This window comes from Bufo bufo, chromosome 3, assembly GCF_905171765.1.
Source record: "Bufo bufo chromosome 3, aBufBuf1.1, whole genome shotgun sequence".
Lineage (NCBI taxonomy): Eukaryota > Metazoa > Chordata > Amphibia > Anura > Bufonidae > Bufo > Bufo bufo.
The window spans coordinates 131,100,260-131,124,978 of NC_053391.1; positions in this window are offsets into that span (position 1 = coordinate 131,100,260).

Below are 24,719 nucleotides of genomic sequence, written 5' to 3' on the forward strand. Positions count from 1 at the left end.
GACGAAGTGGAATTCGATCCGAATTTTAGGAAGAATTTGATTCGCACCGAATCCGAATTTCCTCACGCTTTGTGGTAATAAATCGCAATTTTTCCTAAAATGGCTGCTGCATGTGTTAGGACATGGAGCAAGGAACTCTGTGAACAAGGGATCACCCACAATGCCATGCACGCAGGCAATCAGCAGCCAGCCAGCCCTGTGATGTAACAGCCCTATAAATAGCCTCAGCCATCTTGGATTCAGCCATTTTCCAGTGTACTTAGTGGAGGGAGAGACGTCAGCAGGCGCTAGGGACAGTGTTAGAAAAGACTTTAAAACTTTTATTTTGCTGTAAAGAAGTTCAAGGATAGGGAGGAATCATTCCACAGTATTGAAGCAGAACAGGGTTCAGTAGGGGAGTTAGCAGCCTGGGTAATAGGAACAATCCTATTACACCTTGCTGCAATGATTGGGGATCCAAATTGCCATTATACAGCTCTGTAATTCCAGCAAACCGTTCTTGTTATTGGGGTGCAAGTGCTGTTTGATAGAGCCATTAACAGGGTTTATTACAAGGAAATATTTCTATGTCTTATTTGCCCTTGTGCGGTGCAGTCATATGTTCTAAAGCATTTTTTGGCTTGTATTAGTGGGGAAAAAGGGCTTATTAGCCGTTGTGTGGTGAAGTGAGAAAATTACAGCCCTTTATGGAGTGTATTAGTGGCAAAAAGATATATATTTGCCGTTCATCGGTGCAGTTATATGTTCTAAATCCCTATTTGGCGTGTATAAGTCGCACAAAAAAAAGTATTTGCCGTTGTGTGGTGAAGTGAGAAAATGACAGCCATTTTTGGCGTGTATTAGTGTAAAAAATATATATATTTGCCGTTCAGCGGTGCAGTTATTTGTTCTAAAGCACTTTTTGGCGTGTATTAGTGGCACAAAAAAAGTCTTTGCCGTTGTGTGGTGAAGTGAGAAAATTACAGCCCTTTTTGGCGTGCATTAGTGGCCCAAAAATATATATTTGCTATTCAGCGGTGCAGTTATATTTCCTAAAGCCCTTTTTGGATTGTGTATTAGTGGCACACAAAAAAAGTATTTGCTGTTTTGTGCTGAAGTGAGAAAATTACAGCCCTTTTTGGCGTGTATTAGTGGCAAAAAATGTATATATTTGCCGTTCAGCGGTGCAGTTATATGTTCTAAAGCCCTTTTTGGCGTGTATTAGTGGCACAAAAAAAAGTATTTGCCGTTGTGTGGTGAAGTGAGAACATCACAGCCGTTTTTGGCATGTATTAGTGGCAAAAAAATATATATTTGCCATTCAGAGGTGCAATTATATGTTCTAAAGCCCTTTTCCACGTGTATCAATGGCAAAAAAAAGTATTATTTGCCGTTGGCATGTATTACTGGGGAAAAAGAAAAAGGGCTTATTAGCGGTTGTGTGGTTAAGTGGGAAAATTACAGCCCTTTTTGGCGTGTATTAGTGGCAACAAAAAAACTTTATTTGCTGTTCACGGCCACAGTTATATGTTCTAAAGCTTTTTTTGGCGTGTATTAGTGGGGAAAAAGAAAAAGGGCTTATTAGACGTTGTGTGGTGAAGTGGGAAAATTACAGCCCTTTTTGGCGTGTATGCGTGGCAGAAAAAAAAGTGTTATCTGCTGTTCATGGCCGCAGTTATATGTTCTAAAGCCCTTTTTGGCGTGTATCAGTGCCAATTTTTTTTTATTTGCCATTTAGCGGTGAAGTTTCATTGTACTACAGCCATTTATGGGGTGTATTAATAGGATAGATACATACGTCCTATTAACTGTTCTGCGGTAAATTGTGATTTTTATATTTATTTTTTTGGGGTGTATTAATAGGAAACAGTTTACGTCTTATTAGCAGGTCTGCAGTGAACCAACACTGTTATACAGCCATTGTTGGGGTGTATTAACCCCTTAAGGACCCTGCGATTTTTCACCTTAAGGACCAGGCCATTTTTAGCAAATCTGATGTGTCACTTTATGTGGTGATAACTTTAAAGCGCTTTTACTTATCCAGGCCATTCTGAGATTGTTTTCTCGTCACATATTGTACTTCATAACAGTGGTAAAATTTAGCAAATTTCCAAATTCCAATTTCTCTACTTTTATAATAAATAGTAATACCTCCAAAAATAGTCATTACTTTACATTCCCCATATGTCTACTTCATGTTTGGATCATTTTGTGAATGCCATTTTATTTTTTGGGGACGTTAGAAGGCTTAGAAGTTTAGAAGTAAATCTTGAAATTTTTCAGAAAATTTCTAAAACCCACTTTTTCAGGACCAATTCAGGCCTGAAGTCACTTTATGAGACTTACATAATAGAAACCACCCAAAAATGACCCCATTTTACAAACTACTGTACATGTAATGCAAGGCACCAACGAAACAGACCAGTGAGGGTGAAGTAAAAGGGGTTTATTAACAAAATAAACAAAGTTCAGGTAAACTTCACTGGGCAGACATCAGACAAACAAAAAACGAAGGAAAGCCAGGAGTAGTCCCGATCCATGCATAAGTCTCTGTGCAACTTGCAAGGTAAACGGATGAGTCACAGAAAGTCCCGGGTCCTGGGTCCCACTGGAACGGACGGAGTCCCAGCAAACTTCAGTCAGTAGCTAGCAGTACTGACCTGCACCTGGATAAGGAAGGATAACAGTGGGCACTGACTGGCCTGGGAGGCCACCTTTTATGTGCATGCTAACAAATCCCAGGGCGCTAAGTGTCCACTCCCCATAGGTCATGATCCTGCCCTACACCTGTGTACAAGGCTTTGGTCGGTCATTAGTCAATTAGACCAATGCCGGCCCCCTAATCTGCTTTGAACTTGCGGCCAGGTGCTATTTGCTTCGCTGGTCGGCGAAGCGCATAAGAAGCGCGTACACGCGACTGCGTATCCCCATACAAACCCGTTTTCGAATGTAAATGCGGATGCACGACAGGCTCTGCAAGAGTGCGCGAGCGCATCGACATGGACACCGGAATGGAATCCGCAACAGGCACCGGAGACAAGCTCGGCCGCAGCGTACTGACACTAGCCCGGCCACGCTGTCCCGAAAGCCATGCGGTCTTCCCCTCCGGCGCACATGCGAACGCATCCCCGCGTCGGTTCGCAAAGGGGTCGGAGCTGGTGTATCAATGGAGACACGCGTAACCTGTCCCGCAGCTCCACGAGGACCCTTTTTGGCCACACCGGAGTGCGAGACAGGTGAGGATCTTACACTACACCCCTCAGGGTATTCAAAACTGATTTTACTAACTTTGTTAACCCTTTAGGTGTTCCACAAGAATTTATGGAAAATAGAGACAACATTTCAAAATTTCACTTTTTTGACAGATTTTCCATTTGAATCAATTTTTTCCAGTTACAAAGCAGGGGGTTAACAGCCAAACAAAACTCAATATTTATGGACCTGATTCTGTAGTTTACAGAAACACCCCAAATGTGGTCGTAAACTGCTGTACGGGCACACAGCAGGGCGCAGAAGGAAAGGAATGCCATACGGTTTTTGGAAGGTAGATTTTGCTGTACTGGTTTTTTGACACCATGTCCCATTTGAAGCCCCCCTGATGCACCCCTATAGTAGAAACTCCAAAAAAAGTTACCCCATTTTAGAAACTACACCCCTAAAGGTATACAAAACGGATTTTACAAACTTTGTTAACCCTTTAGGTGTTCCACAAGAATTAAATAGAGATGAAATTTCAGAATTTCACTTTTTGGCAGATTTTCCATTTTAATCATTTTTTTCCGCTAACAAAGCAAGGGTTAACAGCCAAACAAAGCTCAATATTTATTGCCCTGATTCTGTAGTTTACAGAAACACCCCATATGTGGTCATAAACTGCTGTACGGGCACACGGCAGGGCGCAGAAGGAAAAGAATGTCATACGGTTTTTGGAAGGCAGATTTTGCTGGACTGGTTTTTTGACACCATGTCCCATTTGAAGCCCCCCTGATGCACCCCTAGAGTAGAAACTCCAAAAAAGTGACCCCATTTTAGAAACTACACCCCTCAAGGTATACAAAACTGTTTTACAAACTTTGTTAACCCTTTAAGTGTTCCACAAGAATTAATGAAAAATAGAGATGAAATTTCAGAATTTCACTTTTTTTTAAAGATTTTCCATTTTAATCCATTTTTTCAAGTTACAAAGCAAGGGTTAACAGCCAAACAAAACTCAATATTTATGGCCCCGATTCTGTAGTTTACAGAAACACCCCATATCTGGTCGTAAACTGCTGTACAGGCACACGGCAGGGCGCAGAAGGAAAGCAATGTCATAAGGTTTTTGGAAGGTAGATTTTGCTGTACTGGTTTTTTGACACCATGTCCCATTTGAAGCCCCCCTGATGCACCCCTATAGTAGAAACTCCAAAAAAAGTTACCCCATTTTAGAAACTACACCCCTAAAGGTATACAAAACGGATTTTACAAACTTTGTTAACCCTTTAGGTGTTCCACAAGAATTAAATAGAGATGAAATTTCAGAATTTCACTTTTTGGCAGATTTTCCATTTTAATCATTTTTTTCCGCTAACAAAGCAAGGGTTAACAGCCAAACAAAGCTCAATATTTATTGCCCTGATTCTGTAGTTTACAGAAACACCCCATATGTGGTCATAAACTGCTGTACGGGCACACGGCAGGGCGCAGAAGGAAAAGAATGTCATACAGTTTTTGGAAGGCAGATTTTGCTGGACTGGTTTTTTGACACCATGTCCCATTTGAAGCCCCCCTGATGCACCCCTAGAGTAGAAACTCCAAAAAAGTGACCCCATTTTAGAAACTACACCCCTCAAGGTATACAAAACTGTTTTACAAACTTTGTTAACCCTTTAAGTGTTCCACAAGAATTAATGAAAAATAGAGATGAAATTTCAGAATTTCACTTTTTTTTAAAGATTTTCCATTTTAATCCATTTTTTCAAGTTACAAAGCAAGGGTTAACAGCCAAACAAAACTCAATATTTATGGCCCCGATTCTGTAGTTTACAGAAACACCCCATATCTGGTCGTAAACTGCTGTACAGGCACACGGCAGGGCGCAGAAGGAAAGGAATGTCATAAGGTTTTTGGAAGGCAGGTTTTGCTGGACAGTTTTTTTGACACCATGTCCCATTTGAAGCCCCCCTGATGCACCCCTAGAGTAGAAACTCCAAAAAAGTGACCCCATTTTGGAAACTACGGGATAAGGTAGCAGTTTTGTTGGTAGTATTTTAGGGTACATATGATTTTTGGTTGCTCTACATTACACTTTTTGTGAGGCAAGGTAACAAGAAATAGCTGTTTTGGCACCGTTTTTATTTTTTGTTATTTACAACATTCATCTGACAGGTTAGATCATGTGGTATTTTTATAGAGCAGGTTCTTACTGACGTGGCAATACCTAATATGTCTACTTTTTTTTTATTTATGTAAGTTTTACACAATGATTTCATTTTTGAAACAAAAAAAATCATGCTTTAGTGTCTCCATAGTCTGAGAGCCATAGTTTTTTCAGTTTTTAGGCGATTATCTTAGGTAGGGTATTATTTTTGCGGGATGAGACGACAGTTTGATTGGCACTATTTTGGGGTGCGTATGACTTTTTGATCGCTTGCTATTACACTTTTTGTGATGTAAGGTGACAAAAAATGGCTTTTTTTACACCGTTTTTTAATAATTTTTTATTAACGTTGTGAGGGGTTAGGTCATGTGATATTTTTATAGAGCAGGTTCTTACTGACGCGGCAATACCTAATATGTCTACTTTTTTTTATTTATGTAAGTTTTGCACAATAATATCATTTTTGAAACAAAAAAAATCATGCTTTAGTGTCTCCATAGTCTGAGAGCCATAGTTTTTTCAGTTTTTTTGGCGAATATCTTAGGTAGGGTATGATTTTTGCAGGATGAGATGAAGGTTTGATTGGCACTATTTTGGGGTGCATATGACTTTTTGATCACTTGCTATTACACTTTTTGTGATGTAAGGTGACAAAAATTGCTTTTTTTACACCGTTTTTATTTTAAAAAATTTACGGTGTTCACCTGAGGGGTTAGGTCATGTGATTTTTTTATAGAGAAGGTTATTATGGACGCGGAGATACCTAACATGCATACTTTTTTATTTACTTAAGTTTTATACAATAACAGCATTTTTAGAACAAAAATAAATGATGTTTTAGTGTCTCCATATTCTGAGCCATGGTTTTTTATTTTTTGGGGGGCGATTGTCTTAGGTAGGGGCTAATTTTTTGCGGGATGAGGTGACGGTTAGATTGGTACTATTTTGGCGGGTATACGCCTTTTTGATGTAAGGTGACAAAAAATGGTTTATTTAGCACAGTTTTCATATTTTTATTTTTACGGTGTTCATCTGAGGGGTTAGGTCATGTGATTTGTTTATAGAGCCGGTCGATACGGACGTGGCGATACCTAATATGTCTACTTTTCAATTTTTCCCTATTTTTTACAAACAAATTTATACTTTTTTGGGGGGAAATTACGTTTTTATTTTTTTTTTACTTGAAACTTTTTATTTTTTTGTAAAACTTTCTTTTTTAACTTCTTTTTTCACTTTATTTTTTGTCCCACTATTGGACAGGGTCAGATCCCTGTTTCAATACAGCAGAATACATCTGTTATTGTCTTACACTGTAAGGCGCTAAGAGTTGCCTAGGAGACCCAGCCCTGGGGCTGGATCTCCTGGGCTTCCGTAGCTGTCAGTCCTGATGCCTGTTCAAGGCATCGAGGCTGCCATAGCAACCCTCGGTTCCCCGTCACCGCAGCACGGGGACCCGATGGGGATGTACAAGCTGCCGCAAACCCCCTGTATGCTGCAGTCAGCGTGACCGCGGCATACAGGGGGTTAATCCCCCGGCATCAGTGTTTTCACCGATGCTGGCAGATACAGCAGGGGCCCAGCTGTCAGTATCACCCAGGCCCCTGCTGCTGATTGCAGCAGCAGTTGTGGAGCAGCGCGTTAACCTTAGGACGAGAATGCTCGTCCTAGTGCGTTAAGTACATGCAAGTTAGGACGAGCATTCTCGTCCAAGGTCCTGAAGGGGTTAATGGGAAAAATAAGTGTTATTAGCCATTCTGTGGTGAATTTACATTGTCATACAGACATTGTTGCGCTGTATTAATAGGAAAAATAAGTATGTGTTATTAGCCGTTCTGCAGTGAATTTACATTGTCATTCAGTGGTGAAATTTTTTTGTGATACAGCCTCTTTTGGGAAAATTAGTCGGTGAATGTAGACTTTCTTCTGTAGGGACTGAGTAATTGCGTTGATTAGCCATTCAGTGGTGAAATTTTTTTGTGAAACAGCCTTTTTTGGGAAAATTTATGGGTGATTGTAGAATATCTTCCGTAGGGACTAACTATTCGTCGATTAGCCATTCAGTGGTGAAATTTGTTTGTGATACAGACTTTTTTGGGAAAATTGGTCAGTGTATGTAGACTTTCTTCTGTAGGGACTGAGTAATTGTGTCGATTAGCCATTCAGTAGTGAAATTTGTTTGTGATACAGCCTTTTTTGGGAAAATTGGTCGGTAGCTGTAACTACGGTCAAGGACAATATATGTCCTTTACAACCCACTGGGTAAATGTGGTTCCTGCCGAGCCACACCAGCAACTCGGACAGGTGACGCCGCTTCCGCCTCCACGTTCTCACGCCGTTAGTCCTGCGACAATGTCTGCCTCTGCCTCCTCATCCTCCACCGTTTCCTCAGCCTCCACTGCAGGGACAATTCACAGTGCTCCTCCAGCATATCACAAGTGCAGGGCACGGCGGTGTCACGCTGTTCTATACCTCATTTGCCTAGGCGGATGGAGTCACACAGGGGAGGAACTGCTCCGTGTCCTTCATCAAGAAATCAAATCCTGGCTTTCTCCACGACAACTCAAAATTGGAACCATGGTGACCGACAATGGGAAGAACATGGTGTTGGTGCTGCGTCAAGGAGGGCTGAGCCATGAGCCCTGCATGGCGCACGTTTACAATCTGGTTGTCAAGTGGTTCCTGAAATCTTCCACCCATCTGCAAGACATCCTAAAAATGGCCAGGAAACTTTGCATGCAATTCAGCCACTTGTACAGCTCCAAGCACACCCTCCTTGAGCTGCAGTGGCAGAACGGCGTTTCCCAACATAGGCTATGTTACGTTTCCATTCATTGGAATTCCACCCTCCATATGTTGTACCGACTATATGAACAGAGAAAGGCCATAAATGATTTCTTGATGATCCAAGCGGACAGAGGTACTCCCCTGTGTAACTTCGATGTTAGCCAGTGGCAGGTCATGTGTGACACCTGCCGTTCGTGCCCTTTGAGGAGGCCACTTTATTTGTCAGTCGCCAGGACTACGGGATGAACAACGTCATTCCACTGATTCATATCCTGGAAAAGATGCTGGTAAATCTGGCTGGTCAGGGAACTGGAGATGTGGCGCTTACATCTCATGGCCACATGAGCCCTGTGGGGGCAGAACTGGAGCAGGAGGAGAAGGAGGAGGAGGAAAAGGACATTGGAACACAAACAATGTGTAGCAAAATGGGTGGTTTTTATACACAGGTGACAGGAGAGGAGGAGCAAGAGCAGCCAGAGGAGCTACAGGGTGATGAGGAAGATGACCCAGACACACCGTGGCAGTATGCAGTGGAGATGGAGGCAGGGAGTCCTTCCGAGTCACTTGCACAAATGGCCCGATGCATGCTCACTTGCTTGCGTAGTGACATCCGAATTTTCAGCAATCGGCAGACGGATGACTTCTAGTTCTCCACCTTGTTGGACCCTCGCTACCGGTCCAAAATGTGGGCCTTTTTTTACACCCGCTGAGAGGGAGGACAAACTGAACTACTATAGAGACATCCTATGTAGTCAGTTGGCCGCTGCCTATCTGCGCCATCATCCATCTTCTCGCAGGTTTGACCCGGGGGGGGGGGGGGGGTGTTCCTCTGCCATGGCTGCTGTGGCAGGGTGGAGGGGTAGGAGCAGTTCCAGCTCCATCAGCAGCAACTTGAGTCTAGAGTCGCAGGTGGTGGCATACTTGGACAGCACCACATTGAAGATCCGCTAGACTACTGGGCAGCCAAACTGGATTTGTGGCCGCAACTGGCAGAGTTTGCCCTGGAAAAGCTTTCTTGCTCGGCCAGTAGTGTGGCATCAGAGCGGGTGTTTAGTGCGGCGGGGGCCATAGTTACCCCAAGAAGAACTCGCCTGTCCACCCAAAATGTGAAGAGACTGACCGTTGTCAAGATGAATCAGGCGTGGATCATCCAGGATTTCCACCCACCAATACCTGATGCACCAGACTAGATCATCCATGGTGCCAACCAACACTTTGCCAAAAGAGACCGGTTTCTTCTGGCTACCTTCCTCAGCTACTATTCTGATGCTGCCACCCACCTGATGCCACACATCTGATGCCAAGTGCTCCTTCTTTCACCCACCATCTTCAGCTGGTACTGGCAATGCCACCCACCTCCCCACTCTGTCAATGGGTCTCTCTGTTGTCTCGTGATGCTGTTGCCACCTCACCACTCAGGTCTCCTGATGCTGCTGCTGCCATCTCCACACTGTCATTGTTCCACCTTGTGGCCTCCTCCTGATGCTGCTGCTGCCGCCACCTCCACGCTCTGTCATTGTGCCACTCTGTGGTCTCCTCATGCTGCTTCCACCTCACCACTATGTCATAGGGCCACTCTGTGGATTTCTCATGCTATTCCCACCCTCCCCACTTCATGACTGGGCCACTATTTTGCCTTTCGGCCTGGCTGACATTATCATTTATTTGACCCTTCTTCTGATCAGAAGAAAGGAAAAATGAGACGCACAATGGATCCTGTCTATGTAACAGCTGTAAGGCCTGCATGACATGGTCCCTATTTTGCATCAGAATTGACTTATGATTTGGTAGCCAAAAGCAGGATTGGGTACAAAACACAGAAGACATGCAAATATTCCATTCACGTGTCATCTCTGTTTTGGATCCACTCCTGTTTTTTTGGGCTTTAGCAATACTGATGGATTACTGACCAAATGCTGACCGAGTGAAGGTGGATGCTCAACAGACAGGATCCGTTTTTTGGGGGTTATTTTTCTGACAGATCAAAGGAAGGGCAAAATAATCAGTAATGTCAACACAAACTTACTGCTGATACCCACTCCACTGGGGCTCTTTTTGTATAAGCGTTTAATAGAACAGGTTCTGTAGAAATCTATGTGGAATCAGTTAATTGGTGTAAAAGGAGTGCGCTCTTTCATGCTATAGTAGGATCTTGGGCCTCTGCACGGTTCTTTATACCTAGCATTAACAATGACCTGTAAGGCTGAATACACACTTGAGTTATTTGGTCAGTTTTGGCCCCGTAACTGCCCAAATTAATAAAGTGTGCAGTGATTCTAAGAGCGACGCCTGTAATCTGCATGTCATACGGACTCACAGTATTGTTTTACTACCACAGCAGACTCCCTGTGCGTGTTACTTCAAGGCACAGTGTTCTACACCACTATAAAGGCACTCTGCAGCCAGGAAATAGCCGTTTTTTTATGCGATTCGCTATGAATAAATTCGGATCAAACCGTCCGAATCGAATTTTTGAGAAATTAGCTGATCTCTAGCTGCCTTATTGACCAGCGCTGCTTACACATTACGGAATAAGAACTGAACCCTTGTTGCTGTGAACTTGAACTGTATATCCACCACTTTTGCTTTTATGTTATGCCAAATGTGATACTAACATACTATTATTTTGCAGAGACTGCAGATCACACCGTAAGCTGGTATGCATGGAGGGTAAACGCCAGTATACAGTGCTTAACGGACTACTGTATTACTTGGCTCTGCAGGGGAGTGTGCTCAGTGATTGGAAAAGGCCCTGTGTGTCCTGCAAATGGTTTCAGACCACTTCCAGCAGTTTCCTGTACCAAGAGAGACTGGAAGCTGTGTCACCCCTTCCTGTAATTGTGACCAGAGACTAAAGGGCCCTTTACACGGGCTGACAATTGAACAGATCATCGCTAACCAGCGTTACTTGTAACGCTCGCTAGCGATGATCTGGTGGTGTAAATGCACCGCCGATTACCCGATTTATCGGGTAATTGTATATTTTCTGCAGAACACAAATGATCATCGTTTCACAGTTTCAGATGGTGCTGTGTAAACCCGATCTGCTGCCAGGAAACAACAAGAGAGTATGAGGAAGTGCGATGGCATTAGCGATCACTCCTCTCCATACTCTGGAGGAGCTGGAGGTGATCGCTTCATTTAAGTGCACTGGTCTCGTTCGCTAGCGATCAGCAGATTGTCGGGAAGGAAGTGTTCTCCTAGATCCTTGTCCTGTGTAAAGGGACCATTAGACAGTGGCAATCCCCCTGTGGCCCAATATTAACTAAATACTGTTAGTTCTGTGAGACCTTAACTGTCAAGTCCATCAACAGATGGAACCACCAAGCTGTGTGCCATTACTTGTAACCTCCAAGCTGTTTGCTCAATTGGGACTATAGCAGACAAGTTTAATCTCATTGTTTTTAACTATTATGCTTTCAGCCCCAGATGGAGTAAAGTTCTGTTTCTTTGAATTGTGTCATAGTCAAGGGCTACACACTAAAACTAGAGAATCCCTTTGTGGGATCTAACCTAATCTAGTCTAAAAGCCTCTTTACACTGGCTGAGAATCGGCCAGATAATCACTACCAAGCATTCGTAGGAACGTTAGTGATAATATGGCTGTGTGAAGGTGCCACCCATTACCCGATGAACGAGTAAAACGCTCATTCATTTGGTAATAGGATCGTTTGTGCAGACACTGAAATCATCGTTTACTGGCAGCAGATTGTGCCGTCTAAATGCGCTCAACTGCTGGCAAACAATGAGTCTGTATGAGGACGAGTGATGGCATTAGTGAGCGATCACTGCATGTAAATGTCTCCTTCACTGATGAGAAGGCGATTGCTGGGAAGGAATGCTCGATTTTTCAGTGTAAAAAAGCCTTTATCAGAGCCTGTTAAGTTTTTTAATTTCTAGAGTCCTCCGATATATCTTTTCAAAGGCACTATTAATGGAATTAATTATTCAAAAACTAGAAGAACGCTGGCTAAGGTGCACTTACATGCACAGAGCGAGCAGACATTTATCCTTCCCGATAACTGCCGGCTCATCAGTGGAGGTGAAGAGCTGCATTTGCAAGCTGCTATCACCTCCACTGTATAAGGATGAGTGATGGCTACTGCTGTTGCTCGTCCTCATACAAATTCATTTTTTCTGGGATGCAGATTGCTGTTTATACAGCTTGACCTGCTGCCCAGAAATGATGATTGAGGTGTCCACACAAAAGATCATTTTACCCGATGAACGAGCATTTTGTGGTTGGCATCTGTGTATACAGTTGTGCACATAAGTTTACATACCCTTGCAGAATTTATGATTTCTTAACCATTGTTCAGAAAATATAAATTATTACACAAAAACTTTTCTTTCACTCATGATTAGTGGTTGGCTGAAGCCATTTATTGTCAAACAACTGTGTTTACTCTTTTTAAATCATAAACACAAACCAAACTACCCAAATGACCCTGATCAAAAGTTTACATACCCCAGTTCTTAACCACTTAAGGACCACAGGTTTATACCCCCTAGTGACCAGGCCCTTTTTTACAAATCGGCACTTCAGAACTTTAACGGTTTATTGCTCGGTCATGCAACTTGGCACCCAAATGAATTTTACCTCCTTTTCTTCTCACAAATACAGCTTTCTTTTGGTGGTATTTGATTGCTGCTGAGATTTTTCGTTTTTCTGATATTAATCAAAATAGACCGCAATTTTCTCAAAAAAAGTGTATTTTTAACTTTCTCTGGTTAAATTGTTCAGATATAATTACATTTCTAAACAAGTTTGTGTCAAAATTTATTGTGCTACATGTCTTTGATAAAAAAAATCCAATAAGTGTATATTTATTGGTTTGCGCAAGTTATAGCGTTTACAAACTATGGTACAAAAATGTGAATTTCCTCATTTTGAAGCAGCTCTGACTTTCTGAGCACCTGTCATGTTTCTTGAGGTGCTAGAATGCCAGGATAGTATATATACCCCCCAAATAACCCCATTTTAGAAAGAAGACACCCCAAAGTATTCGCGGAGGGGCATGGTGAGTTTATGTATGATTTTTTTATTTTTTCACAAGTTAGCGGAAAATGACACTTTCTGAGAAAAAAATAAAATAAATTAAGTTTCCATTTCTGCTAACTTCTGGAAAACATTTTTTTTATCTCCCACGGACTCACTATGCCCCTCAGTGAATACCTTGGGGTGTCTACTTTCCGAAATGGGGTCATTTGTGGGGTGTGTTTACTGTTCTGGCGGTTTGGGCGGGGCTAAATTGTGAGCAACCCTGTAAAGCCTAAAGGTACTCGGACTTTCGGCCCCTTTACGCACCTAGGCTGCAAAAAAGTGTCACACATGTGGTATCGCCGTACTCAGAAGAAGTAGGGAAATGTGTTTTGGGGTGTATTTTTACATATACCCATGCTGGGTGAGAGAAATATCTCTGTAAATTGACAACTTTGTATAATTTATTTTTTAAAAGTTGTCATTTACAGAGATATTTCTCACACACAGTATGGGTATATGTAAAAATACACCCCAAAACACATTGCCCTACTTCTTCTGAGTACGGCGATACCACATGTGTGACACCTTTTTGCAGCCTAGGTGCACAAAGGGGCCCAAATTCCAATGAGTACCTTTAGGATTTCACAGGGCATTTTTACGCATTTGGATTCCAAACTACTTATCACGCTTTAGGGCCCCTAAAATGCCAGGGCAGTATAAATACCCCACAAGTGACCCCATTTTGGAAAGAAGACACCCCAAGGTATTCTGTGAGGGGCATTGGCGAGTTCATAGAAGATTTTTTTTTTTTGGCACAAGTTAGCGGAAATTTATTTATTTATTTTTCTCACAAAGTCTCCCTTTCCGCTAACTTGTGACAAAAAGTTCAATCTTTCATGGACTCAATATGCCTCTCAGCGAATACCTTGGGGTGTCTTCTTTCCAAAATGGGGTCATTTGTGGGGTGTTTGTACTGCCCTGGCATTTGAGGGTCTCCGCAATCATTACATGTATGGCCAGCATTAGGAGTTTCTGCTATTCTCCTTAGGCCTCATGCACACGACCGTTGTTTGGGTCCGCATCCGAGCCGCCGTTTTGGCGGCTCGGATGCGGACCCTCGGATGCGGACCCATTCATTTCAATGGGGCCGCAAAAGATGCGGACAGCACTCCGTGTGCTGTCCACATCTGTGGCTCCATTCCGCGGCCCCGCTAAAAAAATATAACATGTCCTATTCTTGTCCGCGCTTTGCGGACAAGAATAGGCATTTATATTGCCGGAGCCCGTTCCGTTTCGCAAATTGCGGAAGGCACGGTCGTGTGCATGAGGCCTTATATTGAGCATACGGGTAATGAGATTTTTTTTTTTCGTTTAGCCTCTGGGCTGAAAGAAAAAATGAACGGCACAGATTTCTTCATTCGCATCGATCAATGTGGATGAAAAAACTCTCTGCTAAAAAATGTGCAAAAAAAAAAAAGAGGGAAAAGGACATAGGAGTGCTTGCGAAGTAAAGCTGCGATCGCTAATAAAGATCCAAAAAGCTCAAAAGTGATCTTTATAGCACCGCAGCGATTTTACAGTGTTTTTGCAGTGATCAGAAAATAAAAATTTCTGTCACTGCGGTGGGGCGGACGGAACGCAAGTGTGCGCACAAGATCAGGCCTGATCGGGCGAACACTGCGTTTTTTGTAGAGCCTAAGGTGACCCTAATGTACTGACATACAGTACAGACCAAAAGTTTGGATACACCTTCTCATTCAAAGAGTTTTCTTTATTTTCCTGACTATGAAAATTGTAGATTCACACTGAAGGCATCAAAACTATGAATTAACACATGTGGAATTATATACATAACAAACAAGTGTGAAACAACTGAAAAAATGTCATATTCTAGGTTTTTCAAAGTAGCCACCTTTTGCTTTGATTACTGCTTTGCACACTCTTGGCATTCTCTTGATGAGCTTCAAGAGGTAGGAAATGGTTTTCACTTCACAGGTGTGCCCTGTCAGGTTTAATAAGTGGGATTTCTTGCCTTATAAATGGGGTTGGGACCATCAGTTACGTTGAGGAGAAGTCAGGTCGATACACAGCTGATAGTCCTACTGAATAGACTGTTAGAATTTGTATTATGGCAAGGAAAAAGCAGCTAAGTAAAGAAAAACGAGTAGCCATCATTACTTTAAGAACTGAAGATCAGTCAGTCAGCCGAAAAATTGGGAAAACTTTGAAAGTAAGGGCTATTTGACCATGAAGGAGAGTGATGGGGTGCTGCGCCAGATGACCTGGCCTCCACAGTCACCGGACCTGAACCCAATCGAGATGGTTTGGGGTAAGCTGGACCGCAGAGTGAAGGCAAAAGGGCCAACAAGTGCTAAGCATCTCTGGGAACTCCTTCAAGACTGTTGGAAGACCATTTCAGGGGACTACCTCTTGAAGCTCATCAAGAGAATGCCAAGAGTGTGCAAAGCAGTAATCAAAGCAAAAGGTGGCTACTTTGAAGAACCTAGAATATTACATATTTTCAGTTGTTTCACACTTGTTTGTTATGTATATAATTCCACATGTGTTAATTCATAGTTTTGATGCCTTCATAATCATGAAAATAAAGAAAACTCTTTGAATGAGAAGGTGTGTCCAAACTTTTGGTCTGTACTGTAGATTTGATTGCGATCAGTCTTGATCACTTACAGATACTATATAGTACTAGTGCTGATTAGCGACAGCGATGACGCTAATCAGTGACTGCGGTGCGGTGGGCTGGGCGCTAACTACCTAACACGTAGCTAACTAAATGGCGGTGATAAGGGACCCTTAGGCCCCATTCACACGTCCGCAATTCTGTTCCGGAATTGCGGACCCATTCATTTCTAAGGGGACAGACTTTGTCCCGCTCAGATCCGGAATTGCGGATCTGCACTTCCGGGTCTGCACTTCCGTCTGCAGACAAGAAAAGGCATTTTCTATATAGTTCTGGCAATGTGCGGATCCGCTAAATGTGGAAAGCACATTGCCGGTGTCCGTGTTTTGCGGATCCGCAAAATACATACGGACGTCTGAATAGAGCCTTACAGGGGGGTGATCAATGACAGGGGGGTGATCAGGGAGTCTATATGGTGTGATCAGGGGTTAATAAGGGGTTAATAAGTGACAGGGGGGGGTGTAGTGTAGTGTGCTGCTTGGTGCTACTTACAGAGCTGTCTGTGTCCTCTGGTGGTCGATCCAAGCAAAAGGGACCACCAGAGGAACAGGTAGCAGGTATATCAGACGCTGTTAACAAAACAGCGTCTAATATACCTTTCTGATGTGATTTTTTTAACATCTACAGCCTGCCAGCGAATGATCAGCGCTGGCAGGCTGTAGATCAACTTGTGAACTGCGCGATCCTGTGAACGTGCGCTCACAGGAAATCTCGGGTCTCACGAGATGACGCCTGAGACCTCAGAGTGCCGCCGCACTGACGCCTATCGGCGTTAGTGTGACGGCAAGCGGTTAATACTGTGTATTGCCCCCTTCAACATCAATAACAGCTAGAAGTCTTTTGTGGTAGTTGTAGATGAGGCTCTTTATCTTCTCAGATGGTAAAGCTGCCCATTGTTCCTGGCAAAAAGCCTCCAGTTCCCCTAAATTCTTGGGCTGTCTTGCATGAACTGCATGTTTGAGGTCTCCCCAGAGTGGCTCAATGATATTGAGGTCTGGAGACTGAGGCACTTTCAAACTAGCGTTCGGGTGTCCGCTTGTGAGCTCCGTTTGAAGGGGCTCACAAGCGGCCCCGAACGTATCCGTACTGCCCTAATGCATTCTGAGTGGATGCGGATCCGCTCAGAATGCATCAGTCTGGCAGCGTTCAGCCTCCGCTCCGCTCAGCATTCAGCCTCCGCTCCGTTTGCCGTGCGGAGGCAAGCGGATCCGTCCAGACTTACAATGTAAGTCAATGGGGACGGATCCGTTTGAAGATGACACAGTGGCTCAATTTTCAAACGGATCCGTCCCCCATTGACCTTCAATGTAAAGTCTGGACGGATCCGTCTGAACTACTTTCACACTTAGAATTTTTTCTAAACTATAATGCAGACGGATCCGTTCTGAACGGATCCAAACGTCTGCATTATAGGAGCGGATCCGTCTGTGCAGACATCAGACGGACCCGCTCTGAACGCAAATGTGAAAGTAGCCTGAGATGGCCACTCCAGAACCTTCACCTTATTTTGCTGTAGCCAATGAGAGGTCGACTTGGCCTTGTGTTTTGGATCATTGTCATGTTGGAATTTCCAAGTACGTCCCAGGGGCAGCTTACGGTATGATCAGTGCAACGTTTTCTCCAGTATTTGTTGATACATTACTGCATTCATATTGCCATCAATTCTGACCATATTTCCTGTGCCTTTGTAGCTCACACATCTCCAAAACATCAGCGATCCACCACCATGTTTCACAGTAGGAATGGTGTACCTTTCATCATAGGCCTTGTTGACTCCTCTCCAAATGTAGGGTTTATGGTTGTGTCCAAACAGTTCAATTTTAGTCTCATCACTCCAAATGACTTTGTGCCAGAAGGTTTGAGGCTTGTCTCTGTGCTGTTTGGCATATTGTAAGCGGGATACTTTGTGGCATTTGCATAGTAATAACTTTCTTCTGGCAACTCGACCATGCAGCCCATCTTTATTCAAGGGCCTCCTTATTGTGCATCTTGAAACAGCCACACCACATTCTTTCAGAGAGTCCTGTATTTCACCTGAAGTTATTTGTGGGTTTGTCACGATACTAGTGGAATACTGCTGGAATCCAATGGCAGGGACAAGGCCTGAACACAGGAAGCACCGATGTCTTGAACAGGAGGTAGCAGGATAGAAGGATGAAGCAGAGCCAGGCAGGCGGAGCCGTTACCAGTAGCAACGATGCAGGATTGAAGGATGAAGCAGAGCCGAGGTCAGACAAGCAATGGGTCAGGGCAGGCGGCACAGGAATGTAGTCAGGCAATCCGGGTCGGCAACAGGAGGTAGCAGGGTAAACCACAAGGAGGAGGAACAAACCGGAGAGCAAGTTCCAAGCGAGAGGACTGCACAAGCAGGAGCTCAAACACAATACTCAAGCAATTGGTAACGGGCTTGAGAGGTTTAAATGTGAAACAGGAAGTAAGATGGCACCCAGCTGAGACACAATCCACTATCTTAACTGAGGGAAAACTTGAGGGCAAGACAATCTGAACTAAACAGACATAGCAGGATGATTCCTGACAGGGTTTTTGCATCCCGAACAATTTTTCTGGCAGCTGTGGCTGAAAGTTTAGTTGGTCTACCTGACAGTGGTTTGGTTTCAACAAAACCCCTACTTTTCCACTTCTAAGGCTACATGCACACGACCGAGCCGTTTTCTGCGGTCCGCAAACCGCGGATCCGCAAAAAACGGAAGCCGCCCATGTGCCTTCCGCAATTTGCGGAACGGAACGGGCGGCCCATTGTAGAAATGCCTATTCTTGTCCGCAAAATAGAATAGGACATGCTATATTTTTTTTGCGGGGCCGCGGAACGGTGCAACGGATGCGAACAGCACACGGAGTGAATAGGTCCGCACCCGAGCCGGCTCAGATGCGGACCACAAAAACGGTCGTGTGCATGAGGCCTTAATCAGAGTTTTAACACTGCTGATTGGCATTCTCAAGTCCTTTGATATTTTCTTATATCCCTTTCCTGTTTTATAGAGTTCGACTACCTTTTCCCGCAGATCCTTTGACAATTCTTTTGCTTTACCCATGACTTAGAATCCAAACAACATCAGTGCAGCACTGGATAAAAGATGCAAGGGTTTGTCAGGAGTCAAGAAAGTCATTGACCTTTACACACCCACTAATTACAAGCAAACAGATCACAGGTGAAGATGGTTACCTTTAATAGCCATTGTAACCCTTTTGTGTCAAGTTGTGTGCATGTTATTAGGCCGAATCAACAGGGTAAACTTTTGATCAGGGTCATTTGGGTAGTTTGTGTTGTGATTATAATTTAAAAAGACTAAACACAGTTGCTTGACATTAAATGGCTTCAGCCGACCACTTACCATGAGTGAAAGAGAAGTTTGTGTGTTATCATTCATATTCTCTGAACAATGGTTAAGAAATCATAAATTCTGCAAGGGTCTGTAAACTTATGAGCACAACTAGTATTTATTACCTATTCAGCTCCTGATGAAACGCATAAAGCGTTATGAGAGTTAGAAGATATAATATGCAGAACACAAGTGATTATTTCTAACCAGGGTAGTGAATAACATTTGCATTGATTGACAAATGGGACTATCATCTTATTTGAAAGAAATGCTTCCGATTATTGTAATACGCTAACTTGTATTGGCGCTGACTAGGCAAGCAGGAGTATCATTAGCAGGTAAGGAGAAAGAAGGTCCCGGAGACAAATAGAGTTCCTCTATCAGCTTTCCTTTAATATTCACATGAAGTTGACAGACGTCACCACCCTCCACATGACATAATATTGACGCGTTTCGGGTAAGCACCCTTAGTCGTAACACCATGCCAAGTGTGGCCCTTCTATTTGAAGGGAGTCAGAGATTCCTCCACCCACCACGGGGAAGGAATCAGTCACTCCATAGGTTGCCACACACCTTGACACACCCTTTCGTTTCTTACATCAATGACTGGTATAATTGGCAACACTGAGTGAACATTGACCCGAGCGCGTTAACCCCGGCCGTACCGAGACACTCACTCGGCGTCAAAAGCCGCACAGTGTGACCATACCATCATATTTTAAAAACCGCATAATATACATGTTCAATCCCAATACATAAAGTGAAACAAAAAATGAAAAATGACCCCCAGCATCACGACACATTACTGCCCATCATATTTTGTAACACGGAGGGTGTTATCTATATAATTAAATGCACGCACTGTGACCTGATGTATATAGGCAGCACATCCCGTAGGTTTAAAAACCGCATCTTAGAACATTTAAACTATATTAACAATCCCAACATTCTAAACATCTCAAACATAGCTAGGCACTTTATAAAAATACATGCACGCCAAGTGTTATATTTTCAGGCCTATGCCATTGAACGAGTTTTGGCCCCTAAAAGGGGCGGGGATTACCGAAAGAAAATCCTTCTTAGGGAAGCCTACTGGATTTTCAGACTTGCGACCAGAATTCCAGCGGGCCTGAATTTGAGAAAAGAACTGACCTATGTTTATCAGTGATCTACCAAATTGCTAAAATAAATGTCAAATGTTCATTGCTGACAAACTGGTCATATAATGAAACATGTAAATATTAAGGGAATATCCATGAGCTTCCACAATATGTTTTTCTTTATTATTATTATTTTTATTTTTATTTTCATATTTATTTTTAGTTTTGTTCTACTTTATTACATTATTCTTTGCACACATCTCTGTTCAACCGCATACCAAGCTCTAGAACTGCGGTCAGACGGAGCGATTTTCTCCGTGAAGCAATTCAGTAATTAGAGAATTTTAATAGTATTGCAGTAATCATTTTCTATTGCAAACCATTTATTTAACAATGTTACATGTATATTTATCATGATTGCTACTGATGCTGACTAACATTGGGAACTGCCGGCCGCAATGGTTAGTCTTTGGCTATATTTCCATTTTTGCAAACACATTGTTAATCATTGTGTAATTTCAATACTATTTGCTAAAATATGATGGGCAGTAATGTGTCGTGATGCTGGGGGTCATTTTTCATTTTTTGTTTCACTTTATGTATTGGGATTGAACATGTATATTATGCGGTTTTTAAAATATGATGGTATGGTCACACTGTGCGGCTTTTGACGCCGAGTGAGTGTCTCGGTACGGCCGGGGTTAACGCGCTCGGGTCAATGTTCACTCAGTGTTGCCAATTATACCAGTAATTGATGTAAGAAACGAAAGGGTGTGTCAAGGTGTGTGGCAACCTATGGAGTGACTGATTCCTTCCCCGTGGTGGGTGGAGGAATCTCTGACTCCCTTCAAATAGAAGGGCCACACTTGGCATGGTGTTACGACTAAGGGTGCTTACCCGAAACGCGTCAATATTATGTCATGTGGAGGGTGGTGACGTCTGTCAACTTCATGTGAATATTAAAGGAAAGCTGATAGAGGAACTCTATTTGTCTCCGGGACCTTCTTTCTCCTTACCTGCAGCCTGCCACGGGAACACTCCCCTAGGGCCTCTGGAGCCGAGACCATATACTCTACTACGGAGGTGAGCTGGATCAAATGTTTATCCGTATTGCCAGGAGTATCATTACCCTTGTAATGAGGTGAACTACACTTTTGCAATCTCCTCTCTTGTACCGGCGCTTTTTCTACCTTGGGCCAATCTATGGAGCACATATGCTGGTAGCAGCAGTGAATGCTCGTCCCGCCCTCTAGGGCATGAGGCGACATTAGTTTAAGGTTGAAAGGGATGATTAATATTTGTTACACACCACGCGATTAGTAGTGTTTGAGCAGTATTTCTGTCATTAGTTATGTAGCATTTATGTATCTCTTCGCTGGAAGGTGCTAAGTGGCTACTTGCAAACAGCAAACTCAACTGGCAGGACATAGCCCAGTTGAAATATATTGCAATCTCCCAGGGGCGTAGCTATATGGGGTGCAGAGATAGTCACCGGCCCCAGGAGCCTGAGGAGGCCCAAAGACCCTTTTGCTACATAAGAAGACACCAGTATTATAGAAAGTGCATGGTGGTCAAGTTACCCCTAGCCTAAAGAGGACCTTTCACTAGTGAAGAAACTAAAACCTAACTAGATCAGTGGGCAGAGCGGCGCCCAGGGGTCCCCCTGCACTTATTAGTATGTCTGGGCGCCGCTCCGTTCGCCCGGTATAGGCTCCGATGTCTGCGCTCACTGGACTGATTTCTTGTATGAGGCGTGTCCCTTGCTGCAGCGCTGGCCAATCGCAGCGCACAGTTCATAGCCAGGCTATAAGCTGTGCGCTGCGATTGGCCAGCGCTGCAGCAAGGGACACGCCTCATACAAAAAACAGCCCTGTATTTATGTTTCTACGGGTTCCTATGACCCGGAGAATTCACATGCCCTATCACTAGCAGTGCCTTCATACAAAAACAACAATTAAAATGCCAAGGTTCCCACTACGTCCTTACACTTGATCATACTAAGACCACTAGACCAGGCGAGACCACAAAGGTAAAATATTTCCCTACGGGTAACATGTGGTGTCCAGTGGCAGTCTTTAACGAATGGTCGGTATTGATCAAACGCGCTCCTCCCAACTCTTCTCTTTTAGCATACAACTCTGGCCTGCTGAGCACTCAAACATTCCTAAAATACATATGTGTCTTATTGCCTAAACTAAATGTCGATCCATTAAGCATTACCGGCCATTCATTCAGAATAGGAGCCGTCTCAGCCGCCTCAAAGAACAACATACCGGTTCACATTATAAAGAAACTGGGTCGTTGGAAATCGCTGTGTTACACTCGTTACATACCCAACCCTAAACGAGAGATGTCATTGGCTTTTCAGAATTTGCTGTCATAACGTGTTTTCAATACAGTTCGTTGTTTTTCCTACTACCGTGTCTTGTATTTTTGACTCCTTTAGGCTACCCTTTACAGCAGTTCCGCCACTACTCTACTGCTATGCTTCAGGTTACTGTCACTCTGATAGTCGATCCGAGCACAAGTGTAGGCAACGCAGTTGCCGTATTTGTGGGAGGGGAGGCTCCCGCACATCCTATTTAAAGCACCGCTGCGCCCTCCCCCCTGTCAGCTACCTTCGATTCTCGTCCACAGCAGCGGTGTGCCCCTCCCACCCAACCCTCATATCATCCTTACTTACAGGATGGCCCCCTTTAGGCTACCCTTTACAGCAGTTCCGCCACTACTCTACTGCTATCACTCTGATCCGAGCACAAATATATATATATATATATATATATATATATACAGTGAGGAACAGACGTATTTGAACACCCTGCGATTTTGCTTTCCCACTTAGAAATCATGGAGGGGTCTGAAATTCACATTGTAGGTGGATTCCCACTCTGAGAAACAGAATAAAACAAAAATATTAAGGAAATCACATTGTATGATTTTTAAAGAATTTATTTGTCTTGCACTGCTGAACATAAGTATTTGAACACCTGAGAAAATCAGGGTTAATATTTGGTACAGAAGCCTTTGTTTGCAATTACAGAGGTCAAATGTTTCCTGTAGTTTTTGACCAGGTTTGCACACACTGCAACAGGAAATTTGGCCCACTCCTCTACACAGATCTACTCTAGATCTGTCAGGTTTCGGGGCTGTCACTGAGCAACATGGAGTTTCAGCTCTCTCCAAAGATGTTCTATTGGATTTAGGTCTGGAGACTGGCTAGGCCACTCCAGAACCTTTATATGCTTCTTACGGAGCCACTCCTTGGTTATCCTGGCTGTGTGCTTCAGGTCGTTGTCATGTTGGAAGACCCAGCCACGACCCATTTTCAATGCTCTGACTGAGGGAAGGAGGTTGTTGCTCAAAATCTCACAATAAATGGCCCCATTCATCCTCTCCTTAATACAGTGCAGTTGTCCTGTCCCCTTCGCAGAAAAGCACCCCCAAAGCATGATGTTACCACCCCCATGCTTCACAGTAGGGATGGTGTTCTTGGGATGCAACTCATTCTTCTTTTTCCTCCAAACACGACGAGTGAAGTTTAGACCAAAAAGTTCTACTTTGGTCTCATCTGACCACATGATTTTCTCCCATGCCTCCTCTGGATCATCCAGATGGTCATTGGCAAACTTCAGACGGGCCTGGACATGTGATGACTTGAGCAGTGGAACCTTCCGTGCAATGCATGATTTGAAACCATGATGGCGCAGTGTTCTACCGACAGTGACCTTTGAAACTGTGGTCCCAGCTCTCTTCGTGTCATTGACCAGCTCCTCCCTTGTAGTTCTAGGCTGATTCCTCACCTCTCTTATCATCAGTGATACCCCACGAGGTGAGATCTTGCATGGAGCCCCAGTCCGAGGCAGACTGACAGTTGTCTTTAGCCTCTTCCATTTTCTAACAATTGCTCCAACAGTTGATCTATTTTCACCAAGCTGCTTGGCAATTGCCCCGTAGCCCTTTCCAGCCTTGTGGAGGTCCACAAATTTGGCTCTGGTGTCTTTTGACATTTCTTTGGTCTTGCCCATGGTAGTAGTTGGCGTCTGACTGACTGTGGGGTGGACAGGTGTCTTTAAAGAGCTCAGACAGGTGCTACTAAGTTAGATTAATGAGTGGAGTAGAGGTGGACCTTTTAAAGGCACAGTAACAGGTCTTTGAGAGCCAGAATTCTTGCTGTTTCTCAGGTGTTCAAATACTTATGTTCAGCAGTGCAAGACAAATAAATTCTTTAAAAATCATACAATGTGATTTCCTGAATTTTTTTTTTTTATTCTGTCTCTCACACACACACACACACACAGGGGGGAGGATAGTGACCACTGCGCTCCACCCTCACCCCTGGCCCTGCCTACTTGCCTCACGAGTCCTGATGACAGGGGACAACTGGACGGCAGTCCCTCACTTAGGATACGTGCGGGAAGGACAGACAAGACAAATAACGGATAGTGAACGGACCTGGTCAAAACCAAGAGGACAA